Genomic DNA, 17,403 nt, shown 5'->3' on the forward strand with positions numbered 1-17,403 from the left:
AGACACAGAAAATATCTATCAGTAAGTGATTATTCTACAAGTTGCAGTGTGGTTCTTTTTGTTCTTTCTTCTCCTCCTATATTAAATTCCAGTTAACATTTTATTTCACTTCTTTCAAAGTCAATACAGGTATTCACAGACATATATTCAGGAATCCTCTTATGCAAATATTTTTAGTAGGGCTATTCATAACTGGTATCCCTAAAGTCTTGGAAGCTCTGGTTTATTTTCTCATCAACCATCCTAATTTAAACATTCAGCAACAACAGAGGTACCTTCAAAATAGTCTCATCCTATAAAACCCATCAGCCTTTGCCAGATTTAACATAAAAAATTATTATGAAAGAAAACAATGTTACTTAAGCATTTTGTTTGGGATACTCTGAAACTCAAAATGTATCACTGAAATTTTCCTCTGAAAATGAGCCTCCTAATCTGAAAAGCCCACTTCATATAAAGCTGGAGATGTCTCAGAGGCAAATTGTTTGCTCCTGTAGATGGTTAGAGCTCCACAGAGGGAGGATATGAAATAAGGCTCTGTTGATTTTACAGCAGAGCATCTGAACCACTTCCCCTGCCCTCATCAGTTAAAGCAAAATTAAAAGAAAAATAAACCTCAATTAGCATGTGAGCACTTAATTTGATGCAAATTGGCATCACTCCACTGGATATCTGACTTAAGCAGAGTTATAACAGGACTTACCACCAAGAAGATCTGGGCCAGGGTATTTTAATGGGTGGGTGGGTGAGAACCTGATTCTTCATCCTTATTCAGGCTGAAAACCACGAATGCACTACAGAGCTATAGATCAGTCAACAAATTGATTGTTTGCAGGGAGGGAGGCTAAAGTGGCTCAGTTATTCCAAAATTAGCAACTGCTAGTGTGGTGTATAGCTCAGGCCAAATGACAAGTGACCATGATGCTGCCCATCACCTCCCCATCTATATCATAGGTGCATCCAGCCCCTGTTGACTTTTATTTCCAGAATAAACTTGCAAATGCAGTAGAGGTAAAGATGAATAACATCTGAATAAAATAGCTTGGCAGGATATCTTTAACATTACCTAAAAATCAGAGGTTAATAAATAGTTAAATTTAGCTGTAGCTTCTCTTAAGTAGTTTGAACATAAGTCAATATTTTCGTCTTTTGTTGTCTCAGGGTTTCTACAGGAGCAGAGAGAATTTCATCAATGATGTTTCTACACTTTATAGCAGTATGCCTTTGTACTATTATCCATCTGTACCCTTATCTAACATGTTATCAGCTGTATGAAAATAACTATCAGTGCCGTCAGCCCACAGCAAGTATCAATAGGAAGAATGACAGTGGCTAGTTTGCACACTTGAAATGGTTTATTTGTTGCAATCCTGTGCACAAGATATTTATCAGTAAGCACCAGACAGCCATGCAGAAGAAGGAGCCTTAATTCTGTCTGAGACAGCCTCTTATTGCTATTGATAGTTAGCATCAGTGTCCAGTCTGAGAAATGGAAGTGCTGCAGGCAACTTCAGTCAAGACACCCTATTGATCTACTGCTTCCTCTGCGTCCCTGCAGCTAGAGAAGAAAAATAAAAAGGGGAGGAAAAGCTTGCTGTATAAGGGGCAATGCAGCAGTCTATGACTTGCCATCATTCAAAGGGGTGTGTATGTGCATGGATATTCCTGATATTCAGTACCTTAGACAACTGTAAATCACATGCACAGCCATGATAAATATAAATGTCAATGTGCTGAAAATGTCCTTTATATAAGAGGTGTCACTAGAACTACAGTTTTAGCATGAAACATTTTTGCCGCTTTTTATTTTTCATTGACTTATTGTGCCTCTGTTATATCCTGTCTAACACAATCAATCTAAAGCATAATATCTGAGAGTCCTATTCATAAATAATACATATTTGGGTCATTTTCATTTGTATTCTACAATGAAGATTTACAAGCCAGAAACAAAACAAGAAACAATGTGTGGAATGCTCTTATTCAGTGGATAAGAATATATTACTGTGATCAATTAATCTGCTTTTCTCTGCATTAGGTGGACATCTTTATGGTACATCCATAAGGGTTTATAACTTGGGAGAGACAGAATCAGCTCTAAGGCTCTAACATAAAATGCCTGTACTCAGAAAAGAGAAACTTTTCCAAAGTTTTTTGTTTGTTTGGTTTTTGGTTTTGTTTTTGTTGGTTTTTTTTTTTTTAATGGGAAATGTGTTAATTTTGGCCAACTCAATCACAGCAATAACCCATCTGTGAACATAGTATATTCCTCTGCCCTATATATTACCTCTCATGTTAAATGAAACAAAAAATTGACTACAATAATTCTGGGGGTTTCTACAGTGCCATTCATGCAAAGATAGTCACATTTTACTACAAACCACACAAATTCATTCTACAGGAGGGAACACTGACACACAGAAAGGTCTCAGCTCAGTTTTCTCACGCGGAAGTTATTAGGCAAAATTAAGTAAAATAAAATCTGTGCACATAAATTGCCAGAGCAACAAGAAAGGTGAAAGGAAGACTTCAGTTGGCATTAGTATACAGTATAAGAAACTACAGTCTCTGGTGCAGACACCAGCAGGGCTGGTATTCCCAGGATGGGCCATGTCAGAGGAGCAGCAGTGATGGCCCAGATACTTATCACTTTTGCCTGCACAGAAGAAGCAAAACTTAGGGCTTGGTGAGTTAAAATCAGCCAGAGCTACTTTAGGAAGGAAAGTCAGAATATGCAAGAACTTTGCAGGCAATATAAACTGTTGGAGAAAAGTAGGGGTGAATGGAGGGAGTGTGGACTAGGCTGGTCACTGTGACAGACCCCTCCCATTTTCCTCAAGCCCCCAGAGATGAAGGCTGTGCCGTGCTCAGGGCTTTGGTGCTCAGGGCTTTGGACTCTGGTCCTCAGAGTGGGGTTTTTGTATTAGCTTTTCAACTCTGGAAATTTGCTACAAGTGCATCTCAGATAAAAATTGAAATGAGTTTTGCAACTATGGCAAAAAAGCAATTTTACATTTCATAGGCCTTTTAAAACCCTTTTCAATAGAAAATAAAAATAACAGTAAGGGGGGAAAAAAGGCTACATTTCCATTCCCGATTTTATAGTTTGACGTTGCAGATGTTTCTGGGTCAGAGGTCAACATGTCTTTAGGTGTCAAAAGATGCAATAACCTGAGTCAAAAATGGCCCAGTCCCCAGAACTGTGACTGTGTGCCAGAATATCCCCACCTCAGAAGCTTGCTGGCAGCAATGTGCTCCAGGTGTCTTACACTATGCAGACCTGGTAGTCATTTTAATATTTTCCATGCTCATGTAAATGGACTTGATGTGTGTTCATCAAATGTGGGAAAATCCCATAGAATTGTGTGCCATCTGTTTATAGGTAAAAGGTCTGCTTTGCTGACAATTTAGTGCAAAATCAGAACACAGAATGAAAGCAAGTACGCTTTTGTTCTGGCTTGGTTTTATAAATCTGAGGCTTAATGTCATATCAAAACCCTAACAAAGTTCAAAGGTTCATTCTGTTTGGAGAGCAGTATTGTCCTTCTCAGATGTATGGATATTACCTGAGCCCTGTGGAGCTCTTAAATCTGCACCACGTGGCTACAACTTGCAACCTAATGAAACCCTGAGCACACACAGGAGCCAGCAGGACATGGAGAGGGTGCAAGGGCCACAGCTTGGGCAGCTGGATGTCTGCACTGGTGCCCTGGACCAGAAGCCTCCATGAAACACTAGCTGACAGCATTCCAACACTTATGGTTGGCCTCAAGTGAGGAACTCAAGCTGAAGCAAAAACGGAAAGGCTTTTTTTGAAAAAGTATCACCTTATTTTATTTAGCACTCAATACTGCATTTGCTTTTTTGTTAGAATTAAAGCCAGGTTTAATTCAATTAATATTAATCTCGATCAAAGTGTCCATCTTTATTATTTTGGTCTGTTTTAAATGAGACTGTTGGACAGAAGGCAGTTATGACTGAGGTCCTGAAAGCAGCTCTGATATTAAAAGGAAGGCTATGATCACAGTGATTTTCAGCGTCAGTTGACAGACATTGACCAGTCATCAGAAGAGGAATTTGAGACCTTTCTTATCCTCCATTCCTTGTGGAACTTCCACTTCTACCTTTCCACAGAGAACTGATAAACAGACCTGGGACATTTATACCTGAATATAAGTCAGATGTTGTCAGGAGATGATGTCAAAGACTGTTGCAAAGGTAGGTCAGTGTATCTCCACTCTACTGCTTTTCACAGGCTTAACCCTGCTCCTTATGGCCCAATATAGATATTTTAACCTTGCCACCAGCATTGTACTGAGGTGTAAAAGTTGAGAAAGAGAGTCTGAAAGTGCCTATGGTCAGTTAATTGGGAAAACAACCAGTTCCCCACAGTATAATCTACCCCATTTGCCAAAAGAGACAAGTTTTATACGGTCAATCAGAGAAGTGCAACTCCTCCAGTAATGTGGCCAAGACATTTACTTTGAAAATTGAGGAATCTTATTTTCAAGGTCAGTCTGAGGTTTCCTGGGTTCAGACTAAAACACTTTGTAGGGCCAAAGAAATATTTACTGGGTTCTAGGGAGCAGAGAGTAGATGTGTAATTTGAACATATTTCAAGTCAGCCTGGGAGGTCTTTTTGTTTTTATATATTTGTGTCTCCTCAGACAACCTTTTTTTCCTTTTCTTTTTTTTCCTGAGAATTTGGAAGTGAAGAAAATGATGACATTTTTTACCAGTACATTTCAGTTGGGTCACATCCTGCATTGAACCAGAGAAGCTGCATTATTTGCACCCTTTCTAGGATGTATTTCTTTCCAGTGCATCATATGAAACTATATAGTCACATTTTGTCCAAGGGTTGCCATTCCTTGTGTTAAACTAGAAGAAGTTTCTGCATAAAGCAATTTGCTTTATGTGACCTTTGACAGTGGGAGTATTGGGAGAATGACACGTTGTAGGGCTAATTCCAGGTGGAGCTTCTTACACTTTGTAAATTAAGCAGCAGCATTTTACAAATGAGCTCCATGATAAGTAGGTGATCAGAAGATGGGCTACTGTGTAGTGGAGATTAACATCGGAGCATAGGAACTATCACCTAGCCCAGCAATGGCAGTAAAAGGTTAAAAGAAATACTCAATATTATCAATCATATTAAAAAAAAAAAAAAAAGAGAGAACTCCTTACAGCTGCCAAAGGAGCTTGGGAGAATTAATGTGTTGGTGTCAAAAAGACTGAGAACGAGTGAAATAGGACTACAGTGATTGCCAGAATCTTACTTGCCTGGAGAGATAACATTGGACATTCAGTTTAACTAGGCAGGTGCCAAGAATCCTCTTGTGGATGCTATGGAGTGGCTTTCAAATATAAGAATGTACAATGCCCTCCATCGTCTGGTACTTTCTCTGGTTTCAGAGCTGCTCATTAAGCCAGGGAAACCTCCAGTGAGGTGTGATGACCTGAAAACAGGCAGGAGCTAAAGAATCAATGTTTTAAGTAAAACAGCAATTATAAAAAGATCTACAACTCCTTCCATGCAATCAGGTAAATTACCAGGAATGGCATAAAGCACCTAAATTGGAGAAAGAGTGGAGGAAGGGGGAGTGGAGGGGAAAGAAGGTCCCTTGGGCGATACCCGATAGGATGCTTAGTCTGTGTGGAGGGCAAAAGGTTAAGTGAAAATGAGATGAAGGAATGATCAGATATAGTCAGATCAGAGACAGTTAAATAAAGGAAAGTGCTAACCTAAGATAAATGTGAAGAAACACGCTTGTGCTGAGTGTGTTGGTGTAGCTGTTCTTCAGCAGTTCAGGAACAGGAGAGGAAGAATTCCCAGTTCCCAATCCATATCAGTCCTAGCTGAAGTACTTTCCAGCAAAAAACCAAAAGGGATAAGGATACAGGTTTAAGATTCCTCTCTGCTACTCCAATAGTGTAAAAGGATATTAAAGGGCTTCTAATTACATCTACACTTTTTGCAGGTCCCTTTTTACTGCTGGTGTGATATAAAACATCCTTAGTGATGAGAAGGAGAGTCAGGCCTGTGCCATCTTTGATTTTGGACAGTGAGAGAGATGCTGTTTTAAAGTATCAAAACAGAAATACTGAGAATTACTTGAAAGCTCCAAACTTTGTTGGTTGACTAATGATTTCATGGGTCAAAGAGCTCTCATTAGTAGGAGTTTCCATAACAACAAACAACATTTGGTTAAAGAGATGCATAACATAGCAAACAAATGCTTGGAACAGTCTATATAAAACTTCATCAAATATTTTGGTAAATCTCCATTCTTAGCCTACTCAACAAAAAGGGCCTGGGATAACAGATTGCACCAGGAAGCTCAAGAAGTATCTGTACTGACCAAATCTGGAAATGACCACAAATATTTTGTTCAAAACCCTTTGATGTCTTACAGCCTTTAAATGTTTCTAAGAACAGCCTTAAATTCCTAAATGCCAGATAAAAATTCTAACTCTTAGACACATAATTTGGAGCTCAGTAGTTTTTGTGTTTCCTCAGGAGCTTAATTAACATATACAATTACACCTGGGAATTAGGAAATTAGGTGCTAATAACTGGGGAATACCCAAACAGGATTTCACTAAAATAAATTTTAGTGCTCTCAACAATTTGAGTGCTACAACTCTTTGGGGTGAGAAGTAGTTGTGTGCTCTCCACAAAGAGTTTGGTTTGTCACAGAATTCACCAAATCTAGCTGAACTACTGTTGAGCAATACTTCTCAAGGTAGCTACCCTTGCAAACTGCAGATTGAGATGCAGAGTGAAATGCAGATCGAGCTCTGGGTGGGAGCCCCAGACAAGAGGCCGTGAACTACCAGCCTTGGGGATAACAAAGGGACAGAGATGGGTGACGCCAGCCAGGTGAATGGACACTGAGAGACACAGCAGGAGCCGGGAATTGCCGACCTTTTGGATAAGAAAGGAGATGAAGACGGGTGATGCCAGTGAGGTGGATGGACATGGACACGGGGAGGTGGGGCAGGAGCCGAAGGAAGAGCGAGACTTGCGCACGGGGAGAGTATGAGGGTATAAAAGGTGTAAAGCCCAGGGGTCCCTTGGTTGAGGGTCCTCCTCGGAGGCTCCGGCTCGGACTGTTTCTGTGTTACTGCGCCGTGAGTAAATGGTTTTATGGAACTAGACATCTGAAACTGCAGTGGGAAACCTGGGGTGGAACCGGTAAGGAAGCCTGGTCTGACTGCGTGAGTGGGGTGCGTGGGGAGCCAAGTGGGACCCGCGGAGTCACGGGAGCCGCCGCGGTGAAGGGGCTTCATCCCAGGAGTGCAAGTGTCTGGCCTCGGGAGCGTGGCTGCCAGAGTCTCCTGAATGGTCAGACTGGGTAGTTTCCTTAACACTTCTTAATCGTTGGTACTAACACAGATCCCACATATATTTGTCAACCCTAAGCTACAATGAAAGCAGTCTGAGTCTGTGAATGAGGAGGTCTCAAAATGAAAGACGTGGTTGAAGCATTTTGACCCTATTCAATCAAGGTCAATTTTCCTCTGAATTGTACCTATTTCTTTGTCTAACATTTTAGATACCTTCCAAGTGTCTATCGACAGAGTTTATAAGTGGCATTGCGCAATGAAGAAGAAAGAAAGCTGCTCACAAAACTCCCCCTCTCCCCCATGTGTTAAAAAGCAGAGTTCCAAAGGAAAAGACAAAAGAGTGTTTGGGTCCCAGTTGTATGTGCCTATGGGAAAGGAGTGGTGAAAAGAGGCCAACAGCTCCTGGAAACGGGGAGGGGAGAGCACAAATCAGCTTTATGAGCCAGCAAATGATGGATGGCTAGATGCCAACTGAGAGCAATACATAGAACGGGGTTTGCATTGTTGCGATTATTAAAGGTTATTTTACTTTTAATTTTTGTGGTAGGTGTTCTTACTCCTTCCTTACAGAAACCCTTGATTTTCACTTGCTACATACTTAGATGCACTTGTCATACCCAAAAGGTGATTTCAGTTCTCGGATGCCAGGAAACTTCTCTGCTGATCAAAACACAGCTGCACAGGCTCACTGGATCTATTCATGGGTGCCACAAGACTAGGGTATGTCTGTCTATACCTGTGAAAATAGATATAATTAATATAACAGATATGATACATATATGCAAATCCAGAAGCAAAAAATGACTAATAGTAAGAATGTTTTCGTTTGCCAAACCATATCAAAATATCCGAATCACTAAAGCAGTATTCAGTCCACACTCGGACTACTGCTACTGCAGTGACATCAGCATCCTCTTAGTGTATTTTATTTTACATTGAGCTTTCTTTTTAATGAAAGATTTTAAGGAACACGATTTTTAAAAAATACTTTAATTAGCTTTTTCCAGACTATAACCTCTCTCACCTCGCCTTTAAAAAGCTCTTTCCTTTTTTTCCCACAAGTTGCTTGGACATACGATGTCAGGTCACAGGACTACATGAATTGCTATTCATTGGACTCTGATTTTAGGATTAGAACAAAAAAGGGGCAATTTCTATCTATTTTATATAAAATTCCTTCAGTGTAAGAAAGGGAACAGAATATTTTCTTATAGATAACATTTTTATTAATTACAGGAATGTATATCACCCATTTAGTAACAAATAACAGAGAGGCAATATCTTCAGTATGCTTTATTATATTAATAGATTTTGTATTACAATTTTACCTTCTTCACTTTGACATTTATTTCTCCTTTAATGAGTTAAAATGCCTAGCCAAGAGCTCTTGGCTTTAAGTACGTTCTTACATCAGCATATTAACTGTCACATTCAGGCTAATAGGCTTAACTTATCTGTTCGAGATCTCTGTCAGAAAAAGACCCAAACCCTCCCATTTTAAAAAATTGATGTAAATGGAAACTTCCACTTTAGTGGCCCTGGAAGACAATAATGCTGCTTCATCATCATCCAAACATTCAGTTTTACGGTTTTGCTGCCAAATATCCCAAATATCCGTGATAAGTGTCTCTTCTTGTAATAAAAGATACTGAACAAAAAGCAGTTTAACTGAGATTTTGAAGTCTCGATTTGCAACAGTCCATTCTGAAACCTTCATTTTATTTCCTTTTGTATTGTGCAGGCAAACAATTGTAGCTTTCGTCATGAGCTCAAGCAGTACATTTTAGCAGACTGAGCTTAAGCACATGCAGATGGGTGTAACATCAAATTTTTTTAAAGGATATTATAAAGCCAACTGTAAGCAAATTAATGTAAAAATGAAGGAACATTTTTTTCATAATATTGGGTAATTGCAAGCAAAGTTTCAATGGACCTCAGAATCTCAGAAACTGAGATGAAACAACTGCAGGTTTTGAATACTTTTTAATTCTGACTTAAATCACATTACTATGAATCACCATTATCAATGCAAGGGAAATCATCAATGGAAATATACAGCTGATATGATCTATTTTTAAGAACAGTTTTAGAATCAGTTTCCTCATTAATTATGACCATGTTAATGAGAGGAGAGAAAAAAATTACCTGATAGTTTACCAAGAGTCCTCTCCTTTTCCTCTCTCTTAATCCAAACCAATTCAGCAGGACTTGGGGTTCTGAAAAAACAGAATTGTGATAGATTTTCTGTATGTACCCTTATTTTTTTCTGCTAGAAGGGTACATACAGTGGTTATCTGTGGATTTACTCTCTGCTCAATGGTGACTCATTGGCTGTTTCTACCTCTCTCAGTGACACAGGTCCAGAGCTCAGAGCTCACAGGAGCCTTGCTGGGTCAAAGGTACCTTTCAGTGTCAGAGAAACTGAACTCACTCCTGAACACAGGGTCCACCGAAGTGTTTCTTTATTCAAGATGCCTTTCAGTGGTATTTCTGACTTCTTTCTTGTGAAACTGGGAGATAGTGGTCATTTGCTTCCCTGTTTGCCTGTACGAGGAAGCAAGAGAAAAAAATAAAAATCTGTTTAAGAGCAAATACCACAAGAGATAATTCCATCTGCCTGCCTGATTTGACATTTTCAACTCAATTTCTCTGTTTCTCTGATGAATGATCCAGCTCTTCCCAGTAATAGGCACTGCTTAAGTGCTGGACATATGCTACAATAATAACAATTACAAATAATTACTCTAATGGGGTGAACGAATAACACCAATTAGTTGGTGTGATGATGTTTCCATGACAAACTCCAGCTTTATGGAGTTGTTCATTTTTAAGTCTAAAAGCTTTCTGATATCCTTTGTCAGGCAACAGGGTGACTTGACCACCTCAATTAATAAATCTGTCTTGCTAGATGCATATAGTCATGGACTGTGCTCCTACTTCAGTGAAAATTTCAGTCAACACCTAGTGCAGAACTAAGTTTAGGCTTAACTGTAAGCACTTAATCATAATGAAGCAGATTTCCTGGTGAATACTTATTAAATAATTTCATTGCCTATATCCTGAGGAAATGTAAAAATAGAAGTGTTGGTGTGCACATGTACTTTGTTACATATTGTCAAATTGAACTGGTTCAGGACAACACTTCAGCCTGTTGTTAACCTCATTAACCTCAGACATCAAATACAATGGACTTGCAGACATGTCTGAACTTAAGCTCAAGTATCATTCAGAATAGAAATGTTTTACTGAACTGAGAGTTAAACTGAGGCATGCTCTTGTTCAACAACAGAGGACAGAGCTTCTTGCTGAAGTAATATTTAGGTCTGTGCAAGAGACTAAAATATTTGATGTCATAATGCTACTCTGGATTTGAATATCTGTGAAGCTAATTCTCAATGTTTTCAGATTTAACTGTTCCTCCCAGCATGGTAATAGATATTACAGTAATATTGAACAACATAAATTAATTGGTATGATTTTTAAAAGCTTTACACAGGTTTAACATTTAAAACATATCACAACAACAATCCTAGTAATTTTCAAGGTCTGCTAAGACCAACAGTTTAATCAACCAGCAAGTCTTTGGTTTGTTGTTGTTGTTGTTTTGTTTTTTGGGGTTTTTTTTGCATTTTGTATGTGATTTTCTTCCTTTCTGCAATTCATTTTGCCTGTACAGAGAAAGGAATTCAAGAATCATGCAGCAGACCATTAGTAAACTTGTCAGGTCTGCTGACACAAAATCCACAGGTCCACTGAAATAACAGGTATCAAGGAGTTTATGACGACTCACATATATCTGCCATATTCTGTCAGGAGGGGTGGATGCTCTTCATCCACTCTGGCATAAAGACACATCAATATAAAATCTGGGCTTACCTCACAATTTACTGCCACACTTTCCACTCTGCAGCTGACCTCTGATAACTCTTTGCTCACAGAGAGAGGAAGTCGGTGGCAATAATGATCCAGAAGTCTTCCAGACCTCATGGGCAATGTTTCCACAGTCAAAGACTCTCAGAGAGAGAGAGAGAGATCAGTGCTTTGTTAAATTAGGGACTTTAAACAGGAAAATGACCAGGGAAGTCACAGCCAAAGGGATGGCAACTGTTTTTGTAAAAGTCCTAACTGGGTCACCAGACATAATGACTGAGTGACCAGAAGTTCTTTCCTGGATATTAACTTACCAAGCTGTTTCTCCATACGCACTTTTTGTAGTCCATGAATTGTTTTCCCAAAGAGCACTCTTATGAGCCATCAGCACTTGGTCGGAGTTGGAGGTCTGGCTGTATAAAAGCTCTCTCACAGTGCTGTACAGTCGTTCTTGCTGCCTCACATCTCTGAACACGCAGTTCAGTGCAGCTGCTCAAGCTCACAACTGTCTCACTTGCTCAGAGAGCTTCTTCACTGATGTTTGAGCAACAGTGATATCACTGCCAGAGTATGTCACTAACATCTTGGAAGCAGAGGAGGAAAGGAGACAGACTTAAAATGCCAAGATGAAATAAAACCGACATGAATATTCTTCTTTTGACAAAAGACTACAGGAGTTTAGAAACGAAGAGTGTCTTATAGGTCCACTGATTTGGTACCTCAGTGAGTTACACCAGTATATGTGGTGTCTTGGAGTATTAAAAATAGGAATCAAACTCCTAGTTAAGTAGTAATAATTAGGTCAGAGAACAGAACCCTGTAGGTACTTCAGCAAGTCAAAATTTTACCCATTTTGTACACACTATACAAAATACTGGACTTTTAAGTTGGGGGGGGGTTGTTTTATTTTCAGGCTCAAGTTTTCAAATAATTGACAAGTTCCTAAATGTGCTTGTAAAAATCCCCAAGTCATGTGCTAGTCAGATAAAAATCTGTTCACTGTAAAAAGGGAAGGGGGAAGGGTGGGGAAGGAAAGGTTTGTTGATAAGTTTGCTATACTATTTAAATGTTTTAACCATGGCCTGGAGCTCAAATCAGCATTCGTGTGAAGTTCCTATTTATTAGAGTATATGAAAAGTATTTAGTAAAACTATATCTTGTTTTTGAAGGAGATGTGCCCCAGTAAATAAGGTGTAAGACTAGATCCATTTCTTAGAAATATGAAAAACGAGTGATAAACACTGTCAGAAACTATGCTTTGTCCCATTTCAAGTTTCTTGAGAACATACTCTTGTTCAAAATAAGTGATTAAATAGCACAGGGGAAAACGGACGAGGGAGAAACCACAAAGGCATTCATCACGCTGAATCTAGGCCCACATCGACTTGTCTAAATCTATATAAAGAAAAAGGCCTGCAAGTGACTCTGAAAGTGATGGGAACCCATGCTTCAAACACGTCTTGAAAGAACGTCGGAAACCTCGTTCCTCTTTTGGCTGTGGTTACAGATGCTTTCTCTGGACTGCGGGCTCACCAGTTTCACTTGTCTGGAGTACTCAAAAATACATTTTCCCCTGGAAGACAGTCTGCATATGCTTACAATAAAACATTAACCAAATCAAATAACTTCCACTTCAGGATAAATACTTCGAAGTAAGTCTGTTAGAGACGCTCATAGTAAATTGCTATTAATTAGTTTTTCCAATCTACTTAGGTTGTACTAATGAACACAATCACTCCTAACATATTTATAAGCAGGATAAATCCTGCCTCTCTCTATATGCCCGTGAAAGGCTCAAGGTAAAATGGATATATTCTGCTGCAGGAACATGTGGGAGCCACTTTAGAACAGGTGGATGATCCTGCTGGTTTTCTGTGTCTCTGAACTCCGCCTGTTCTCACCGCTGGACAGCTGCCCTGGTGCTGGGGCTGCAGGGGAGCAAAGTCTGTAGCTTTCTGGCCACAAAATATGTTAAGTTACATAACATGGAAAGTCTCAGCTCTGCAAAGCCAATGAAACCACATTTTCCTATAAATGTGACTTCCTCTTTTTGCACATTACCCACTTGTAGTGGCTTGTTGGAAATTACATGATAGTATCTCCAGAGATGGGAACTTCTCTTCTTGTGCTTGTGAACATAACCCAACACCGAGAGGTCCCCTGGTGGGACATTTCAGGGTGTTACTGGAAGGGCAGCAGCCATACCAATACCTCTCAGCACCCTCTAGCTAAGTCAAAATACAGAAGTATGAATTAGAATTTTGTCTATACCACAGTTAAAAAACCCCCAAAACTGTTACCTTCAGCAATTTGAAGTCGGTTACTGGAAAATCCCTAGATACAGCGGAGCAAAGCTCCTGGCAGTTTGCTTCACCAAGTCCTGAATAGTGCTGAAATGCAACTCAATTATTTTTAGAAATTATCTCCCCTATTTTTGTGTAATTTTCTTAACAGCTTTAAATACCTAAAGAAGTACTGCAACAGACCACAAGACACAGATCTGAGAAACCTGCATGCATTGCATAAAACATATGATTCCACAACTCATTAAGTCTAATTTATGGCATATGTAATTAAGCACCTTTGAATTGAACCTAGGTCTCTAGAGATAATAACACTTACAACTTATATAGGGCTTTTCATCTTCGAAGTGCTTTACAAACGTTAACTAATTAACAACATAATAAGACATGAAAGGCCAAAGTACTTATTCATAGTGCTACATAACCTCTGTATAATTCAGATTTTGATGTTTTTCAATGGAAGAACCAATCTGGGACCACAACAAGGATTTACTAGTGGTTCCCTCCACAATCAGAACCATGACTTTGTACACATCCTATCTCTGAATTCCGAGTCCTTCCCTTCTCTGCTATTTAATGCTGCATCAGAAGAAAACAGCTCCCAAATGTGAAGGAAAGTATGGAAAAGGATAGTTCACAGCAGCTTATGAGGGTGTTTGAGTTTTCAGGGCTTTGCAGATAGAAAAACAGGGCCCAATGCAGGAAGGAGCTCCTGGAGAATTCACTGCACAAGATTTCTGGTACCATCTGAGTCCATGTCCTTCCCAAGGTAAATCTAATAATAGTGGCACGAAGTCTCTAGAGATTGGCTAAAAGATCAGGGAGAAAACCTTCAGCTCAAACACATTTTCCTGTAAAACCTACAATGTTATTTTGCTTAATTCCTGCTCTTCTGAAAAGTCTGCAGTATTTGACCAGTGTGTTTGTTACTTTTTGAGTTTTTTTCTATTGCTTGGTCTAATTTACACACAGGTCTCTCGAGACAGTGTATCTTGAGACAGCCTTATTATCTGAATGAATGTTTTCTTGGTGATAGCAGTGTTGCAGATGTTATATCAGGTTACTTGAATCCCTACTGAAAGTCACTAATGCAGAAAGATGACGGATAAAATAAAAGGGGAGCAATTAATACTGATAGTTTTAGTGACCAGTCCTTCAGACATCAGCCTGTGCCAGTGATCATTTTCAGGAGCTCAGAATGCTGGCCATTGTCTGTGCACATGCTGTGTTTAAGCATCACCTGTTCACTGGTGAGAAGGATAATGGCTATCGTGGCAGGATCTCTTGTCTCTCTCCAGACAATGCCTGACTCTGTCCCCTTGAGGATTCTGCTGTGGACCAAAAATTGAGAATTTGAAGACTTGTGAAAAAACATAGCAAGCATGTTAGACAGAACTATGTATATGTACCTGCCTAACTCTGCACACGCAAAAAATAATCTCAGAAACAAACACAAATGACTCAGCAGTAGAGCCCCATCAGAAATTACAGAAAATGAGACATACCATGAACCAGAAATCAATGTGTCTGTGGAGCGAGCAGGCTTCTGTGCTTCCCCACAAACACACGGTCCAGAACAAATCCTGAAAGGTAACAACCTCACAGTAGTAATGCCTACAAGAGATCCTATGATAAACATAGGGTCTAATCAAAGGCATTAAGATTTTTAAATGCAAATGTAGATTAGAACTGTCAAAATGTTTTATCCCTAAAATGTGAATGCTAACCTTCCCATGCTTATTATATAGTGGTACATTTTAAATTGCCTGGAGCAGAGTTGAATAAAGCAAGCATCACAAACACAGTCAAATGGATATTTGAAAGAACTGCTCTTCACAATAGCTGTGTGTCTTTCAAATGTTGACCAATTGATTACCAAAATCAAAGAATACATTTCCCAAATGAGCTTCTGCAAAGCACTCAATAGCAGAAAACAGCATTAAGTTCCACAGAACAGCAGTCTTCTCTAAAATATTTACAAATACAATTTTCTACTGCTTTCCTGGTTTATAGCTTAGGTCTCCACAGATGTAGAATGAAGAATAAAACACTTCTGATAAATCAATAATTTGGTTCAGTTTCAGCATGACAAATTCAGAAAAACAAAGACAGAAAACGATTTGAAATTATCCAAAGGTTTACCTTAAATCTCATGGCAAATCACAGTCCCTCTAATACAACTGCTCAAATGACTTTTAAATCTTTAATAAACAAAATTATGGCAAAATATATAAAATACTCTCTAATTGCAAACCACGTGTGAACATTCTTATTTCATAAGGCTCTTGATTTTTGCTTTCCTTAGCAATAAGACAGATCTATTTGCACTTGTCTGTCCCTTTGGAATTTCCTTTCCTCTCAACATTGCCTGTAAGAGGAGCAGTGTATGGTCCTTAGAAGGGTACGTAAAGGTGAAATGCTCAGCCTGCTTTTGAGCTTGTCTCAGGCAGTTACTCTTTGCTCAGCAGAGGCCTCTGCTGAGGTAACCACAGAGAGCACTCAGGGGTATTTTCCAGCTTCTCCCCACGCTGGGACAGATCTTATTGAGAATGACTAAATATTAGCCATAACTACCAGTGTTCTGTCCATCTGCCACCTCCAGTGAGCTGGTTTCTGCTGCTGCCACGATGCTGTACTTGCATTGTTTTCCTTTCCTCTGTCAGTCATCTTTGGAGAACAAGTGCCCCCCAAATGCACACGGTTTTCATCTAGTGACTTTAACCTGAAAAAACAGGAAGAAAAAAGGAAAACTAACTTTCAACCTGAAACAAACCCATCACTTACTTGAGCTTCCTTACATTTTATCTTCCTTCTAAAGGGAGGTTTTCTTGTACCACCTCTTGCAGTTGCCTCATCTACTGTGCTGTCCTTACCATGATAAAACCTGAGCTAGGGTGCAGATTCTTCACTATGCCCCCTCCATAGAGCAAAATTCAGAGTTGCTCATGAGTAACTAGGGTCTCAGCACCCTTGTCTTTACTCCTCCGTCTCTGTAAAAGGCATTTGTCCTGAAGAACATAATGGGACTTTGACCCTGTCATGACAGGACTGCTGTCCTAGTCTGGAAATTTATAACGGAAAAATCTGAAAGATCAAACCAATTCATTTTTACTTAAATGAAAGTTTTGTTCAGTAACAACTTAAAATATCAGTTTAAAAGCCTTACCTCCAGAGTTTCTGACATCTGATCTTGAGGTTCTGACTCTGCTAGGATGCAGCTTATTCTCTCCCATGAGCTGCTTCTTCATTAAGGAGAAAAACCCCAACCATCCACATCACATTACACTCTCAGTAATTCTAGGAGTAACAGATTACAGTGATCTGTAGGATTTTTCTCTTTTCTACACAAATACCTTTCTGGAGCAAGCCCCTCTGCTGAAATCCTCTTGGGTAAACAGTGCACTCCAGGACTTACTGTATCCTAAGCAAATGAACAAATATTTAGCCTTATGACACTTAGGTGGTTGACTCTCTACCTGTACCTTTCTTTCAACTCCCATCTGGAAAACAAGAGTGGCTGAAGGAATCTGTAAGGAAAAATATGGAGAAAAGTACATAAGTGGTGCCTGTCCAATGTTGACAGAGAAGCCAGAAACATGGGAGATCCACAGTTTATAGGGAAGAGGTATTTCTCTCTCCTTACATTTTTGCAGATCATTTCAACTGAGCTGCATTTCACTCTAAACAACACAGGATTTGGTCCCTATTGCTCTGTGCAGTAGGGTAAGGAGGACTTTCAGCGATCACACAGACAACACAGGAAACTTCCCACTCTTCTCTGTGGCCTCAGGGTGCCAAGAGAGGTGTCCCAATTTCAGTCTTTAACTGGTATTTGCTATTTTCTCGGACGCTTAGCAGGAACACTCACTCTTTCAGCAGC

The 17,403-nt window shown here is 39.5% G+C and overlaps 1 long non-coding RNA gene across 1 annotated transcript; it reads right to left on the reverse strand.

The window, feature by feature from the left end:
• Positions 1 to 1,544: 1,544 nt before the first annotated feature.
• LOC108497956 lies at positions 1,545 to 11,398 on the reverse strand. Its single transcript, XR_001875020.1, has 5 exons — positions 11,227 to 11,398; positions 9,782 to 9,894; positions 9,496 to 9,566; positions 7,949 to 8,086; positions 1,545 to 1,558 (listed from the first exon to the last, which is right to left on the reverse strand). It is a non-coding gene; the product is annotated as an uncharacterized LOC108497956 (long non-coding RNA).
• Between the last annotated feature and the right edge of the window lie 6,005 nt (positions 11,399 to 17,403).

The sequence above is a fragment of the Lepidothrix coronata genome, unplaced genomic scaffold (assembly GCF_001604755.1).
Source record: "Lepidothrix coronata isolate B3197 unplaced genomic scaffold, Lepidothrix_coronata-1.0 Scaffold54, whole genome shotgun sequence".
Lineage (NCBI taxonomy): Eukaryota > Metazoa > Chordata > Aves > Passeriformes > Pipridae > Lepidothrix > Lepidothrix coronata.